This window comes from Dermacentor silvarum, chromosome 1 (genome assembly GCF_013339745.2).
Source record: "Dermacentor silvarum isolate Dsil-2018 chromosome 1, BIME_Dsil_1.4, whole genome shotgun sequence".
NCBI classification, from domain to species: domain Eukaryota; kingdom Metazoa; phylum Arthropoda; class Arachnida; order Ixodida; family Ixodidae; genus Dermacentor; species Dermacentor silvarum.
The window spans coordinates 294,107,818-294,121,931 of NC_051154.1; the positions used below are offsets into that span (position 1 = coordinate 294,107,818).

At 47.4% G+C, this 14,114-nt stretch overlaps 1 protein-coding gene and 1 long non-coding RNA gene across 2 annotated transcripts in view; both read left to right on the forward strand.

Annotated features, from left to right (window-relative positions):
• LOC125942883 (uncharacterized) overlaps window positions 1-14,114 on the forward strand; it is a 50,326-nt gene that overhangs the window by 29,311 nt on the left and 6,901 nt on the right. The gene's annotated exons all lie outside the window — the stretch shown is intronic.
• LOC125942214 (uncharacterized) lies at window positions 10,054-13,884 on the forward strand. The gene is made up of 4 exons (XR_007464909.1): window positions 10,054-10,074; window positions 10,440-10,550; window positions 11,037-11,130; window positions 13,774-13,884. It is a non-coding gene; the product is annotated as an uncharacterized LOC125942214 (long non-coding RNA).

Sequence of the window (14,114 nt, forward strand, 5' to 3'; positions counted from 1 at the left end):
GAGCCTCTTTGCTATATTGAAAGACATTATTTGTAGATTTAATCTGCCCATCGAAAAGTGCCGCGGGCAGTGCTATGATGGTGCGGCAAACATGAGAGGAAAGCACCGAGGAGTACAAGCTCTCATGCAAGAACAGGAACCTCGCGCGCTATATGTACACTGCCTAGCGCACATCCTGAATTTGGTTTTGCATGATGTCGGCCAGAAAGTAGACATGTGCCGTGATTTTCTTTACGCCGTCACTGAACTGATAAACTTCGTGACCTGCTCTCCAAAGCGCGTTGCTTCTTTTCAAGAGATTCAGGTAGAAAAGGATGTGAACTTGCTGAAATTCTGCCCGACAAGGTGGACGCTAAAGGCTTCATCACTGCGATCAGTTCTTTCAAATTATAGCAGTCTCATAACGTTTTTCTCTGAAACAGCATTCGAAGAGCGAACTGAGGCCGGTGCGAAAGCCAGCGGATTTTTAAGGATGCTGTTCAAGTTTGAATCGCTTTTCATGTTGACGCTTCTGACAAAAGTGTTTTCACGAATGGAAGCACTGAATACCGCCTTACAAAAAAGAACGCTCAGGTTTGACCAAGTGGAGAAAATGGTGAAATCCGTCACTGCAAGCGTCGCTGAACTGAGGCAAAGTTTTCCCTTGGTTTGGGAGGAGGTGTTGGCAGAGGCAGGAAAAGTAGGAGTTGAGGACCCGTGTGTTCCAGCTGCTAGGTGAAAGAAAACTCCACACCGCTATCAAGAAGGTTCCTCAGCTCACGTGTTCACATCAGCGGAGGACATGTACCGCCAGAGGTACTACGAAGTACTTGACACTGTACTGTCCTCGTTAAGCGACAGATATCCACCTGAGATGTGGCAGCATATGTCACACATTGAGCAGTTTGCCACAGGAAAGCAAGACGAAGCATACATAACAAAGTTGTACGGTGACGACCTTGACCGAGGACGGCTGATTTTGCACAGACACATGCTCATTGACATCGTAAGCCAACAAAAGTCGGCACCATTGCACACATTCGAGGACGTCGTGCAATGTTTTCGGGTGAGAAGGGCGAACACCTGCGAAACCTTTTGCCGGAAATGGCCAAGCTAACAAAAATTGGTTTACCATACCGGTCTCGTCGAGCACATCCGAGAGGTCCTTTTCTTGTCTTCGGCGACTGAAAACGCACCTGCGGTCGACGACTGGACAAGCCCGTTTGAACCATCTGGCCATTTTGCACACTCACAAATCAATTTAAATAAAATTACCGACGACTTCATTGCTAGAACAAGTGCCCGAATGAACACATTTTCCCTCAAGGTGAAACCATCCCATCAGACAACGAAATGGTGTCTTTAATAGGAAAGAGAAAGTTGCCAACTCACAAGTTAAAGCTAACCATTTGGCTAAGAAAACAAAGCAAAAAGTTATTTCCAGGAACGAAAACGGGGTGCATGACAGGGCAAGTAGGGTGAGGCCTTTTGGGTACGCAAAGACGCTTCGTTGCGCTATTTCTAAAGCTTCCCAGTCTATGCTCTTTTTCCTTATTAATATTTATTTGTCATATGCTGCATTAGCTGCGCAAGAACGCAATCCACGCTCTTACTACTTCCTCTCGTGCCCTTTCCCACTGTTGAGATATCGTTGTGTCTTATTTATTTATTTGTTAATATGACTGTGTATTTCTGCGCCTCATAATTTATTACTCCATAATCATTTATTCCGCCGCCGGGAAATAAATGAAACCAGTGGCATAAGGCATGCTTTGACAAGTAAATAAAGTATTGCGTCATGGAGTCACGTTGTTTTATGCTAATAATTGTAGTAATAAGTTGTGTACAGAAATTGTTATATATTGTGTATGTTTTATATATGTTATGTCTTATCTTTTCAACTGACCTTTAGTCAGGAAAATATTTCTTGACTTTGTCTTTGTATATTAAATCTTTCACAAATCGTTACATGGCTGTTTTCATTTATGTGTAGTTGTGCGACTTACAGGCACAAAACACACATATCTCCCTAACGTGAATAACTTAATCGGCTTTTCGCATGGCTCATCCGAGAGACGCGAGTCTCTTTGTGATACGAGAGGACTCAGGTTATGAAATTGAACTATATATATATGTATGTATGTATGACCGCTTAGGCAAGCTGGTCGGCCCCCCCCCCCCCCCCCCATCTGTCTGTGCATCCGAAAACTGTCTGTGCATCCGTCCGCGAGGGACGGACGGATGCACAGACAGTTTTCTCGTTGAGTAAGCATAGAAATGGCATTAAAAAAGAAAAAAAAATCACGAATGCAAGTTTCGCACTCTCAGCGCGGTCGGACAGACTGCATGCGGCAGTGGCGCACCGACGGGGGGGGGGGGGGGGCTTCGGGGGTTGTAACCCCCCCCCCCCTCCTGATGCCTACTTAACCCCCTATTTTGTTTAAAGAGGGGGGTTCCTTGTGCATTTACTTTCCTTTCTTGTGCATTTCCTTTCCTCTTTCCTTGCGCATTTGAGTACAGCAACTAAGATGTAAGACGCGCAATCGTCTGCACACTCACAAAAAGCGCATTTTTTGACCATTTCCCGTGAAGTAATTGAAATTAGTGCTATATAGATGGTATTGACAAACTGTCAGTCCCCCCCAGGCAGAGATCCTGGGTACGCTACTGGCATGCGGAACACGGGCGTGCAAAAGCCTGAGAAAGAACACGAATGCATTTAAACACGGATGCAAACACGTATTCCTGGGCTTCGTAGTGCGCGCCGCCGCTCAGCGCCAGCTTCCTGTATCCTAGTTTAGTGACTCTAATCGTTGCTAGAGTCACTGAACTCTAGCAACAGCATGGATGGATGGATGGATGGATGAGGCTAAACCATTTAAACCGGGCGGTGGCATACGCCTCCTAGCCATGACTATTAACATATTTTGTACTTTGTGGTGGGTGAAATTTCACCCTGCCTTGATTTTATCCACCAATCAGATAACCTCTGATTGGTTATTTCTACCCGCTTAAGGTCTATTTTGCCTTCACTGTCCCTAAACCCCAATTCTTTGAAAAAATCAGCCCCGTTGCTTTGCACTGTAGGGTTAAGCCCTTTACAGAAAAGTATGAGGTGTACAGCCGTTTCCTCTTCTTCTCCACACGCACAGCACAACGTGTCTATACCTTGGTACTTGACTCGGTACATCTTAGTCCGCAATACTCCCGTCCTGGCTTCAAACAACAAAGAGCTTCCCCTAGAATTATCGTAGATATTTTCTTTGGCAATTTCTTGCTTGAAAGTTCGGTATGTTCCCAGTGCTGATTTCGTCTGCATCCCTGTTTTCCACAGACCCCTTTCTGTTTCCTTAACCTTTTTCTTAACCGCTGTTTCCTGGTTTGCACCCCTCCTGCAGTCCAAATATTTGATTGACAGTTTTCTGGTCAGCTTCCTCCATTTTGTATCAACATTCCTCATGTACAAATAACTGAAAACTCTCCTTGCCCACCGCTTTTCTTCCATTTCTCTCAATCGCTCCTCAAATTCTATCTTGCTGCTGGCTTGCCTGCCCTCGAATGACGTCCATCCCATGTCACCCTGTACCCCCTGATTTGGTGTATTTCCGTGTGCTCCCAGAGCCAGTCTACCTACCCCTCGCTGCTTAACTTCCAACCTTGCTCGAACCTCTGATCTCATGCACAGGACCGCATTGCCGAAAGTCAAACTAGGGACCATCACCCCTTTCCAAATCCCTCTCACCACTTCGTACCTATTGTAATTCCACAGTGCCCTATTTTTCATCACAGCTGCATTTCTGCTACCTTTAGCCGTCACATATTTTTCATGTTCCGTTAGGTACTCAGCCCCATTGTTTATCCACACTCCAAGATATTTGTACTTATCCACCACCTCCAGCGTAACCTCCTGTATCCTATGCTCGCTGCCCTGATTATCATTAAATGTCATGACTGCCGATTTTTCTTTACTAAACTTCAAACCTAAGCTATCTCCCTCTTTGCCACAGATGTCCATTAATCTCTGCAAGTCTTCCTTGCTGTCAGCCATAAGTACAATGTCATCCGCATACATCAGTCCTGGTAATGACTGTTTAATCCATTCTCCTTGCTTGAAATAGGAAAGGTTGAAGCCAAGTCCGCTCCTCTCTAATTTTTTCTCTAATCCTTGTAAATACAGCATGAACAACAGAGGTGACAGAGAGCACCCCTGCCTAAGCCCCTGCTGTATCTCTATAGGCCCAGATACCTTGTTTTCTCATTTTATAAGCACCTTGTTACTTTTATAGATATCTTTTAAAAGATTTCTTACTCCATCTTCCACATCTAGAGTGCCCAGTATGTCCCACAAATCCTTTTGGATTACACTGTCATAGGCTCCCTTGATATCCAGAAATGCAAGCCATAGGGGCCTGTGTTCCTTTTCTGCTATTTCAATACACTGTGTCAATGAGAACAGATTATCTTCTAACCTTCTTTGTTTCCGGAACCCAGCAACGGTGAGCTAACAGCGCCACCACAGAGTTGCGGCGGCAGGCGACAGCACCCATCATTATGGTGGCTAGCCACCATGCCATTATCTCAAAGGCCGTACGGGAGCACGGTGGGTGGAGTCGAGTCCGGCCGTGGCGGAGGAAAAAAAAAACCCATGACGGCGCTGCGCGGCGCTTCGTTCGCGACCTTCGTATAAAGCTCTGTGACGCCGCGACGGCCAGTGTCGTACCAACTATTTCTCGAGTGGGGGGGGGGGGGCAAACCGCAAAAAATCTGACCTCTCTTCTTCTCTCTCTCTCTCTCTCTCTATATATATATATATATATATATATATATATATATATATTGTGTGTCTCACAGAGGTCTCGGGTCCCGCCCAGTAGCAGCAGCACAGCGCACATAAACAATGTACATTTGCTACAAACAATATTAATAATTAAACAAATAATTGTACTTGGCATTTTAGTATACAGCCTAAATGTATCTTTAATTTAGGTAATAGTGTTGTCTAGGTTCTACGCAACGAAGCACAATAAAGATAATTTACTTGCAATATTCACTATAAAAAATTACAGCAGATGTGTGCAACAACCCCATTTCCAGCGAAGCTGTTTCTTTCGAACCGTTACAATAAAACTTTCAATTTCTTGTAATTATATCGTATACATTAAAAAGTTGACCGTAAATGACTGTACCATTTGCAACTTTGCCCTCGTGTAATCCTTTGAAGCACTTCTTGTTGGGAATTTTTAAAAGCCATTAATTCATCAACAAACATGTTACTTCGCCATAACATTTACCATGGTGTCCTCCCTAGCCCTCTTTACTCAATTTCCGCTAGATTTGATATCGCTTGAGTTCACAGTTCTGCCAGAGCAACGGGATTAATTTTTTGTTCGCAAAAGCATTCTCAAAGTTCCGGATAGCTTGCATGCGTAATTTACTGCAAATGTCATAATTAGTCGCCTGTCCTTATAGTATACCTACATATTGTCCATAAAGCACCCTTTATCTTCGCCAAATATAAACAAAATATCTTGCTTAGTTCGCCGAGGACATCGCTGAAACAAAGTCTGAATGTGTTGTGACGCCTTAAAATAGGGACAGAATAACGACGGCTCAAAAATTATTTGCAACGCTTCTAGCAGAATCACGAACGTAAAACTTTTGTCGCACATTGCAATTACCATGTCCCCTCTCTCCATTCCACAAAATATAAAGCTGCTGTAACCTACAGCTATGTCGGGGCACTGGGAAGCATAGCTGACCGCTGGCATAGCACAGCCATAGCACACTTGAATAAGAATCTTTTTACAAATGCTGTGAATGGTCCAGCCACATTTAACTTCGCACAGAGAGTTTCCATAGCATTTCACCAATTTTCGCTAAATTTGGTCTTGGTCGCATTTATAGTTCTGCCACGGCAGCGGGCTCAATCCTTCCCCGCTCATTAGACACACTCATGACATTCTAGAGTTCTTGCATACGTAATTTATTGCGAAAGGCCCAATTACCCATCTACTCTGAACTTCACCTACACATCACCTATTAACTTGTCTTTACAGTCACAAAAAAAAAAAAAAACGAAGCTGCCTCCTTTAGTTCAGTGAGGACGCCAGGCGAGCCTAGTATATCATGCATGAAAAAGTAAAAATAAATAAAATATGAGGGTTCTAAATTTATTGGTATCGCTTCTAAATAAGCCAGAAACGTTAAAACTACGCGACACATTGCACTTAAAATCTGCCTATTCCTTCAAAGTATAGAATATCTGAAACCCACGGTTCTCTTGCGACATTGGCGGAAACCTAGCAGCAGCGTGATACTATCGAACAATTCGTTACACCGTTTTTAACCTCTTTTGATCCACACGCATTTATCATCGCAAATAAACTTGGCGTATTGTTCCCCTTATATTCGCAAAATTTCACCTCAGTTGTAGTTGTAATTATGCCAGCGCAGCCGTCCAAGTTTTACACCGCTCGTAAAACAGACACAATGGACGACTTGCATACGTACTCTACTAGAAAATGCGCATTTAACCCACCCATCTGGAGCATTGCCTACAGGTTACCCCTATCAGCCGCTTAATTATCCGCAGATATGAACAAAATGCCCTGTTTAGCTCAGAGAGCTCGACACCGGAGAAACCAACTACGAATCTCACATGATGCACGAAAACACATGGGAAAACGAGAGTTTAGTAATTATCTGCAACACTTACAGTAAAAGCAGGAGAGTTAATGTTTCGCAACGCATTGCGCTCAAAATTATCTCTATTTTCACGGAATTTAAACTTTATCTCATGCCGTTGCTTTAGGAGTGTGGGAAACATTTCGATTAGCGGCAGTATGACTCCCTGGAACGCTAAAATGAATAATTTTCTACAAAGACTGTAATGAACCTACACTGGATAAGCATTTATCGCTCGTCACTATGAACATTTGTTCGTACTTCAAATAAATAAAAACACCATAACCCGCATAGTTCACCAAGGATACCGGGGGAAAACAACTAAATGCCGTGTATAAGGCATAAAAATGGGGAGAAAGAGACTATTCAGCAACTGTTTTCGGAGTACATAAGCAACCTACACAGTGCACATTTTCGATACACACCACCAAAAAGTGGCCCTTATTTTTTTTTTCAAAATATAAAACATCTGCCGTTCTTGCTCCTGCTGGGATACAAGTAACAGTAGCTCTTATTTAGAAACAACCTGAAAATGAGATCGACACGGTGAGAAGCGACCGCGTCGATTAGACCGTGCCTTTAGAAAAAAAAATTAATGTTCTATTGGTGTTCAAATGGCTCTGCACGTTCGACTAAGGTCACTTTCCCAAACATATCTACAAAAGGTCGTGATAAGACAGTGAAACTCGACAGTTATACCTGTAATAGGTTTGATTAGACTTTTTGATGGTGATAAGATACTGAGATACAACGCTATGTAGCATGTCTCCAGACAGAGATTAAATAGTTCCCGCATATGAAAATACAACGATTTCATGCCGTAAACTACACCAGTTGTTGAACGCGGCTGATTATAATACGTTATCCTGACCTCGCCCTCACCCGCAGGTTAAATAAGCTGATTGTGTTTTCGAATACGGATATAGTGATCCCGAAACACTGGGCATGATGCAAGTAGCGCAAGCTGACATTTGTTAGTTCTGTAACTGCCCAGAGCCAGGCCTTCTCCGCAACGCGAGTGCGTATGGAGTATCCCGCGTGTAGTCCGCTACAGCACGTCCCGAGGAGACACAAAAGACAATCCTTGCTGCCCAAGCAGGGGATACGTAGTAAAGAAAAGCATTATTGACATGGCGACTCTATTACGAAAGAAAATTTAGCTTCAGCTGTAGTTTTGTCGGACTTTCCAGCTTGCATGCCGAAAGAGCCCGCTTTCAAAAGTGTGTGTGTGGGGGGGGGGGGGGGGGGGGGGGGGGGGCAAATGGCATATTGGGCCCCCCACTTTTGACAGTGGGGGGGCAAGTGCCCCCCATTGCCTCCCCCCCCCCCCCCCCCCGGTAGATACGCCTATGGCGACGGCGGCACATTGCCTAGTGTATCTGCGCCGAGCACATCGTTTGCGCCGCCTAAAAAAATCTTAGCATAACATAGCGATAAATAGCAAAGACTCGGTAAAATCAATTTGCATAACATAGCAATAAATAGCAAAACATCGTAAACCTTCGTCGACCCCCACCCATATACGCTGTTTCTTCAGCTTTGCACCACTACAGTGCAAGTTGCCCTCATTTTTTCCCCACGCTGTAAACATAGGTTACCTTTCAATCTTTTCCGGATACTTGATAAATCGGCCTGTTCACTCTTCAAAGGTGACACCCGCATAAATTAAGTTACTCGGTAAGTTTTTGAGCAATAATAGTCTCTGTACGTGCGAATGAATCCTTGTATACCGAGGTGTCCAAGCTACGATGAACATGCCATATACCGTACCCTCCCCTTCCCCATATTAAATGCACCGCAGTACCCTTTATTTTTGTGCAATTAAAATATCAAAAGGCGCGCATAAAGTGCCTCTCAACCAGCTCCCACTTAACCGGGGATGCCAGGACGACGACACAAGGTGACGACTGAGTACGTCCTTACGATAACCACTGAGCATGTTTAAATAAGTTGCAATGTAATTTCAGCGCAAAACGGACGAGGCAAGCTCAGCAATGCAGGTAGAAGTGAGTTTTGAAAACAGCGAAATATGCAAATAGTGGAGATTAAATGCTGTGGAGAATAAAACCCTGTACACGAGAGGGGATGTATGAAGGAAGGAAGTAACGCCTCCTTTCTCCATGCACGAATAAAATGCAGAATATGCGAATTTCATCTTTGGCGATATGGCACCTGCGGTCAACCCTGCTACAGTGTTCTACTAATACACTGTACCCCGGCCGGTACAAGCGGCAGGGCAGCGTCTAATTTCAGGCATCGTCATCATCATCATCACGCCGAATTGACAAGCTGTTTTTCTTTATTTTTTGGCGAGATTTCGCGCCAGCGTACTGTTTCTGGTCTTGGAACTGTCCCTCGCGGTTCACGCTCGGGTTACACGTGCTTACACCACGCGAAAGAAAGGACCTTTCTTCTTCGTGCGAGAGCTTCAGAACGAACGCAAGGAACGCCGCCGACCGTGCTCTCGATTTGGACGCCGTCAGAGAAGAAAAATGTCACAGTTTCGCCCTAAGGGCGAAGCAATGAATGCGATAGCAACACAGCAATGTCATACGAAGTAAGGTGAGCGGCTTTGGTAGCAATATGAATTGTAGTAAACATGAGCTGATTAAGTAAGCAGGTGTGCTGCGGCGTAAGTAGACCGACATGACGAGAGACTCGATGACCACGAGAAGGCGCGTGTGAAACGGTGGTGTTGATGAGAAGCGCTTCCCGTGGGCAGCGCGTGCGAAGGGACACATCTGTAGCGCTGCACTGCCGATCCGGGCAGCATTGCATGTGTAGCGTGCGTTGGAAAATGTGGCCCGACTATTACTAACTGAATGAACAAGCGTGGTGTGAGCGCGCACAAACAAACATGAATAGCTCACACTGAATGACTGCAGACAACGACCGTCAAAACTCTGGCAGCAAGCGGATACGCCGCAGCGGCGAACGTACGTGCGGTCTATCGCTTCAACGGAAACTGAGCGCATAAAGGTCAGAGCCGTGTGGAGATAAGAGACGGTGCGAGCGAGCGACGATCGCGGTTGTTGGCAGCGTAGAAGTGCGCCCCCCCCCCCCCCCCTCCGCTCCCTCCGGCGCTGGCTTACCGCTTCCTTGCTTGCGCGTGGGAGAGATAAGAGACTGTGCGGACGAGCGACGAGCGCGGTTGTTGGCAGAGAAGTGCCCCCCCCCCCCCCCTGCTACCTCCGGCGCTGGCTTTCCGCTTCCTTGCTTGCGCGTGGGAGATTGAGTGCGTTCGCTCTCCGTGGTAGCGCGCGTCCCCGCACGCTTCCGCTGGGGCATACGGCGCGCGGCGAAGATTTCATCTATACGGAACCTCACGGCGACGGCGACGGCGACGGCAGAAATCCGGTTGAAGTGTCCATATAATTGCTATCGCAATAATAAGCGGGAGAGAGATTGAAGGTATGCTGGCGCCTGAGATCCCTTCATTTAGTCGCAAATTTTTACATTTTCCTACTATCATTTCGACCTTATTCGTTATTCGAAGGTCTCGAGAGCAGTTTTAACCAACACAACGGCGCTGTCAGCGACGCCGCGGTAACGGCATGTCATTTCCGTGTGCACGCGCCGCGTTCATTTGTGTCTCGGCCGGTGTCTGCCTCGTTTCGATACGTGAACGCTGGTCACTCGCGCGTCTTTAGCATGCGTTTCCGTCCGTACTTTCTGCTACCCGTGTTAATCACTTTGGTTGACGTGAAGGCTTCGCACTGCACGGCCGTTCATCGCTGTCGTTCTGTTCTACGAGTAATTCTGGCGTTACTTTGCAGACGCTAACCGAAGAGAAAAAATCGCTATATGAGGCCATGGCAAACGACTTAAATGAGCGCGGAAAAGGAACATTACATAACAAGTTCACTTCAGATGGCCGCAGCATCGCCGTAAGTCAACATTGATACGGTGATTTTTTTCTTTTACGCAAGGAGTTTGTTTTCATGTTGGACACCCTTTGCTGAGATAAGGTTTTTTTTTCTTCTTTTTAATCAGTGGAAACCTTTGCTCGTGAATCGGGGTTTCCGAGCTGTTCTTGTTCCTTGCTGAATTTATCTTTTTTTGGGCGTCACGGTAGTGATTTCAGCTTGCACATAGATTTGTGCGCGACTTAACGTACGCGGTTGACAAAATGAAGTCCATCAGGGTAGCTACATTGACTTGTTAGTAGGACATCTACTGTGTTATAGCGGAGACATAACACAAGGGTCACGGAAAGGCACACAGTGCTGTGTGTTTGGCTAATGTGCCATTCCATGTTCCCATTGCCATTTATGCGCCATAACAAAGTAAATGATGTTGACAAAACCTTTGTTCGCTCATTTTGGCGCCGTTGTCATTTTGAGTTCACAAAGCAAGTGCACTTTGATTTTCAGAGTGTCTTACAAGAGGAAGACGAAAGAATTCAACAGCGCCGACACATGATAAACAGTATTCATCGATATGTTGACGATATTGGCATGGTCGACGGTATGCATACTTTTGCCATGAATCACAGCCTCTACGAATGCAATGTATAGTAACAGTATGCTCATCGCCGTTGTTAGTGTTGTTGTTTCACCTTGTCGGGATAGGGGGGATGCCCACTGCCTCGGCACACCGAGCCCCGCGGTTGGCGCATGCCTGCGCATCAACCGCGGTCCGGTACAAGCTCGGGGAAACAATAGACGACAGCCACGTGTACAATCGGACAGCATTTATTACGACTGCAACTAACACTGCGAGCAGGCCAGCTAGCTATAGTTGACATCGCTGAGGGTTCCCTCGAAGAGAAATACACTAGGTGAAGAAAGGCTTCCGACTTACTAACTGGGGAATACGGGGGGGGGGGGGGGGGGGCGGCGTTTTCCGCGGCAAGAACGCGGTTGACTAACCACGTGCGGGAATACGCGAGCGGCGGCGGAGACTTCCGCCGTCGACGCTTGCTGAGGACCAAAGAGACTTGGCCGATGTCAGCGGGATCTCACGTGGCCCATCCGGTGGTGCTGCTAGCACTTGCGATTTCCGTGCGCCGCCCGCGGAAGGAAAGTTTCCCCTCTCCCAACTCTCCCTATAGCGTGCATGCATCTGCCGCGACGTTCGCTGCGCGTGCGGCGGTCATGAGATCCGAGGATTCCCACATCCCTCCACCCTTAAATATTGCCCTACGGCGGAGAAATCGCTGGAACGACGGCATTGACAAAGTATCCGGGCAGATGCGATGATAAACTCCGGCAGGAAATGTCCGAATCCATGTTGATAGGCAGCACAGTCCTGTGTGGCGGCCGCCCACATGTGGCAGCCGTCACAGTGGTTGACGATGACGGGGGCTGAAGATGGCTTGCCCTCAAGATGCGCGTCGCAATGTCCACCCGGGAACAGCGAGTCAGGACTTTCTCGAAGTGGCGCGCGCGCCGGCACGATGGACCTTGCACCGACGCATCCTCGTGGGAGTGTATGATGGTGGGCATCCCTTATTGTGACTGCCATGTGTTACTGCATCGGGCCGCGAACAGGGAGGGGCCTCCGCTGCAACTTGAGGCCGAGACAGCAGGCAGGGACGTGGACGATGGCAGCAATAACAAGTCCAGGCGGCTTCACTCATTCTGCAAAGTCGCTCAAATGCACCCCACAAACACTTAGAATTAAGGCAGTAGAGGCCGCCGCAGCGTCGGCCGTCTGACACGATGCTGAACCACCCGTCTACCGCATAGCTTTATGCGGCAACGAAAAAAACAAAAGAAAAACAAAAAAAAAACAATCCAGTTCGTTTGAATGAAGTTATACGCTTCAACCGAATTTTTCCGGTCCGATCCAGCGTGAAAGTGGGCGATGCTCGTATGAACAAAGCGCTCTAAGGTCCCCCGAGATTTCCGTTATTCCGCCAGCAAAATATTGAGTTCATCTGAACAAAATAAGCTTTCTGTTTCGAACGAGGTTTCTCTGCTCGGGCGAGTATAGTGAAACTAGCGAATCCGGTTGCACCCGCTAAATGTCACGGCATGGTCGTCTTCGAACATGCGACCGGCAGCTCCGCAGCGCCTTAGGCCTAATCGCGTCCATGACGGATACCAATGCCAGAAAAGACCCATAAATGGTTCTAATGAGCCGCCGCGAGGAGATGCAGGCCTAGCTAAGTGGTCCCCGCTCGCTGCTCAACACGCAGCTTCCGAGCAGACTCCTGGGACTGCGCCCCGCTGACGTCCTAGCCAGCGTTTCCGGCGCCCAGATCCCAGAGAAACATACAGAAAGGAGGCTATTTACATATGTACAGGGAAAATCGACCACCGCGTCGCCTGCTGCACTCACTCGCTTCGGGCGTACTCTTAAAAGAAAACTCGCTGTAAATCTCAGCGTCTACACGAGTTCGGCGACACTGGCGCAGCGTTAACTCGTCCTCAAGAAAGCACATGCCCAATCTAGCTAGCAATCACACCTTTGGGTGAGGCCTAACGCTGGTCCGGACAAAGCCTTCTTCGCACCGAATCGATCGTCGTCCCGTTTTCCAAGAGCTTGCCCCACGTTGGGCGCCAAATGTCGGGATAGGGGGGATGCCCACTGCCCTCTGCCTCGGCACACCGAGCCATGCGGTTGGCGCATGCCTGCGCATCAACCGCGGTCCGGTACAAGCTCGAGGAAACAATAGACCACAACCACGTGTACACTCGGACAGCATTTATTAGGACTGCAACTAACACTTCGAGCAGGCCAGTTAGCTATAGTTGACATCGCTGAGGGTCCCCTCGGAGCGAAATACACTAGGTGAAGAAGGGCTTCCGACTTACCAACTGGGGATTACGGGGGGGGGGGGCAAGAACGCGGTTGACTAACTACGTGCGGGAATACGGGAACGGCGGCGGAGACTTCCGCCATCGACGCTTGCTGAGGAACAGAGACTTGGGCGATGTCAGCGGGATCTCACGTGACCCACCCGGTGGCGCTGCTAGCGCTTGCGATTGCCGTGCGCCGCCCGCGGAAGGAAAGTTTCCTCTCTCCCAACTCTCCCTAGTGCGCATGCGTCTGCCGCGACGTTCGCTGCGCGTGCGGCGGTCATGAGATCCGAGGATTCCCACAACCTGAGTATGATTTATCAACATTTCAGCTATGAAGTGCCTCTTTCTTTTTGACACCTAGAGATTAAAACGTGGCCATTCTACATCTTGTCCTTCAATATGCTCTGCGAGGCAAATAGGATCTACTACCAGCTACAAATTGGACTTAAAGACTACTCAATTGAGCAAGGTTGTGAGTTCTTCGTTTGTAGTTCACCGGCTTATCACCGTAAAAACCCGCATATAGTCGGACCCGCATAAGGTCGGAGGTGTTATTTGGGGACAGTAAAAATGGAAACAAAAAAGTTGGCGTCCGCATATAGATGTAGTAAAACGATCACACAAAGCATTTATTGCCATTGCACTTCAATCTTTAGTCATCGTCGTTCGATGCACTTTCCTCCGAGAGTCCCTTGTCGGAAA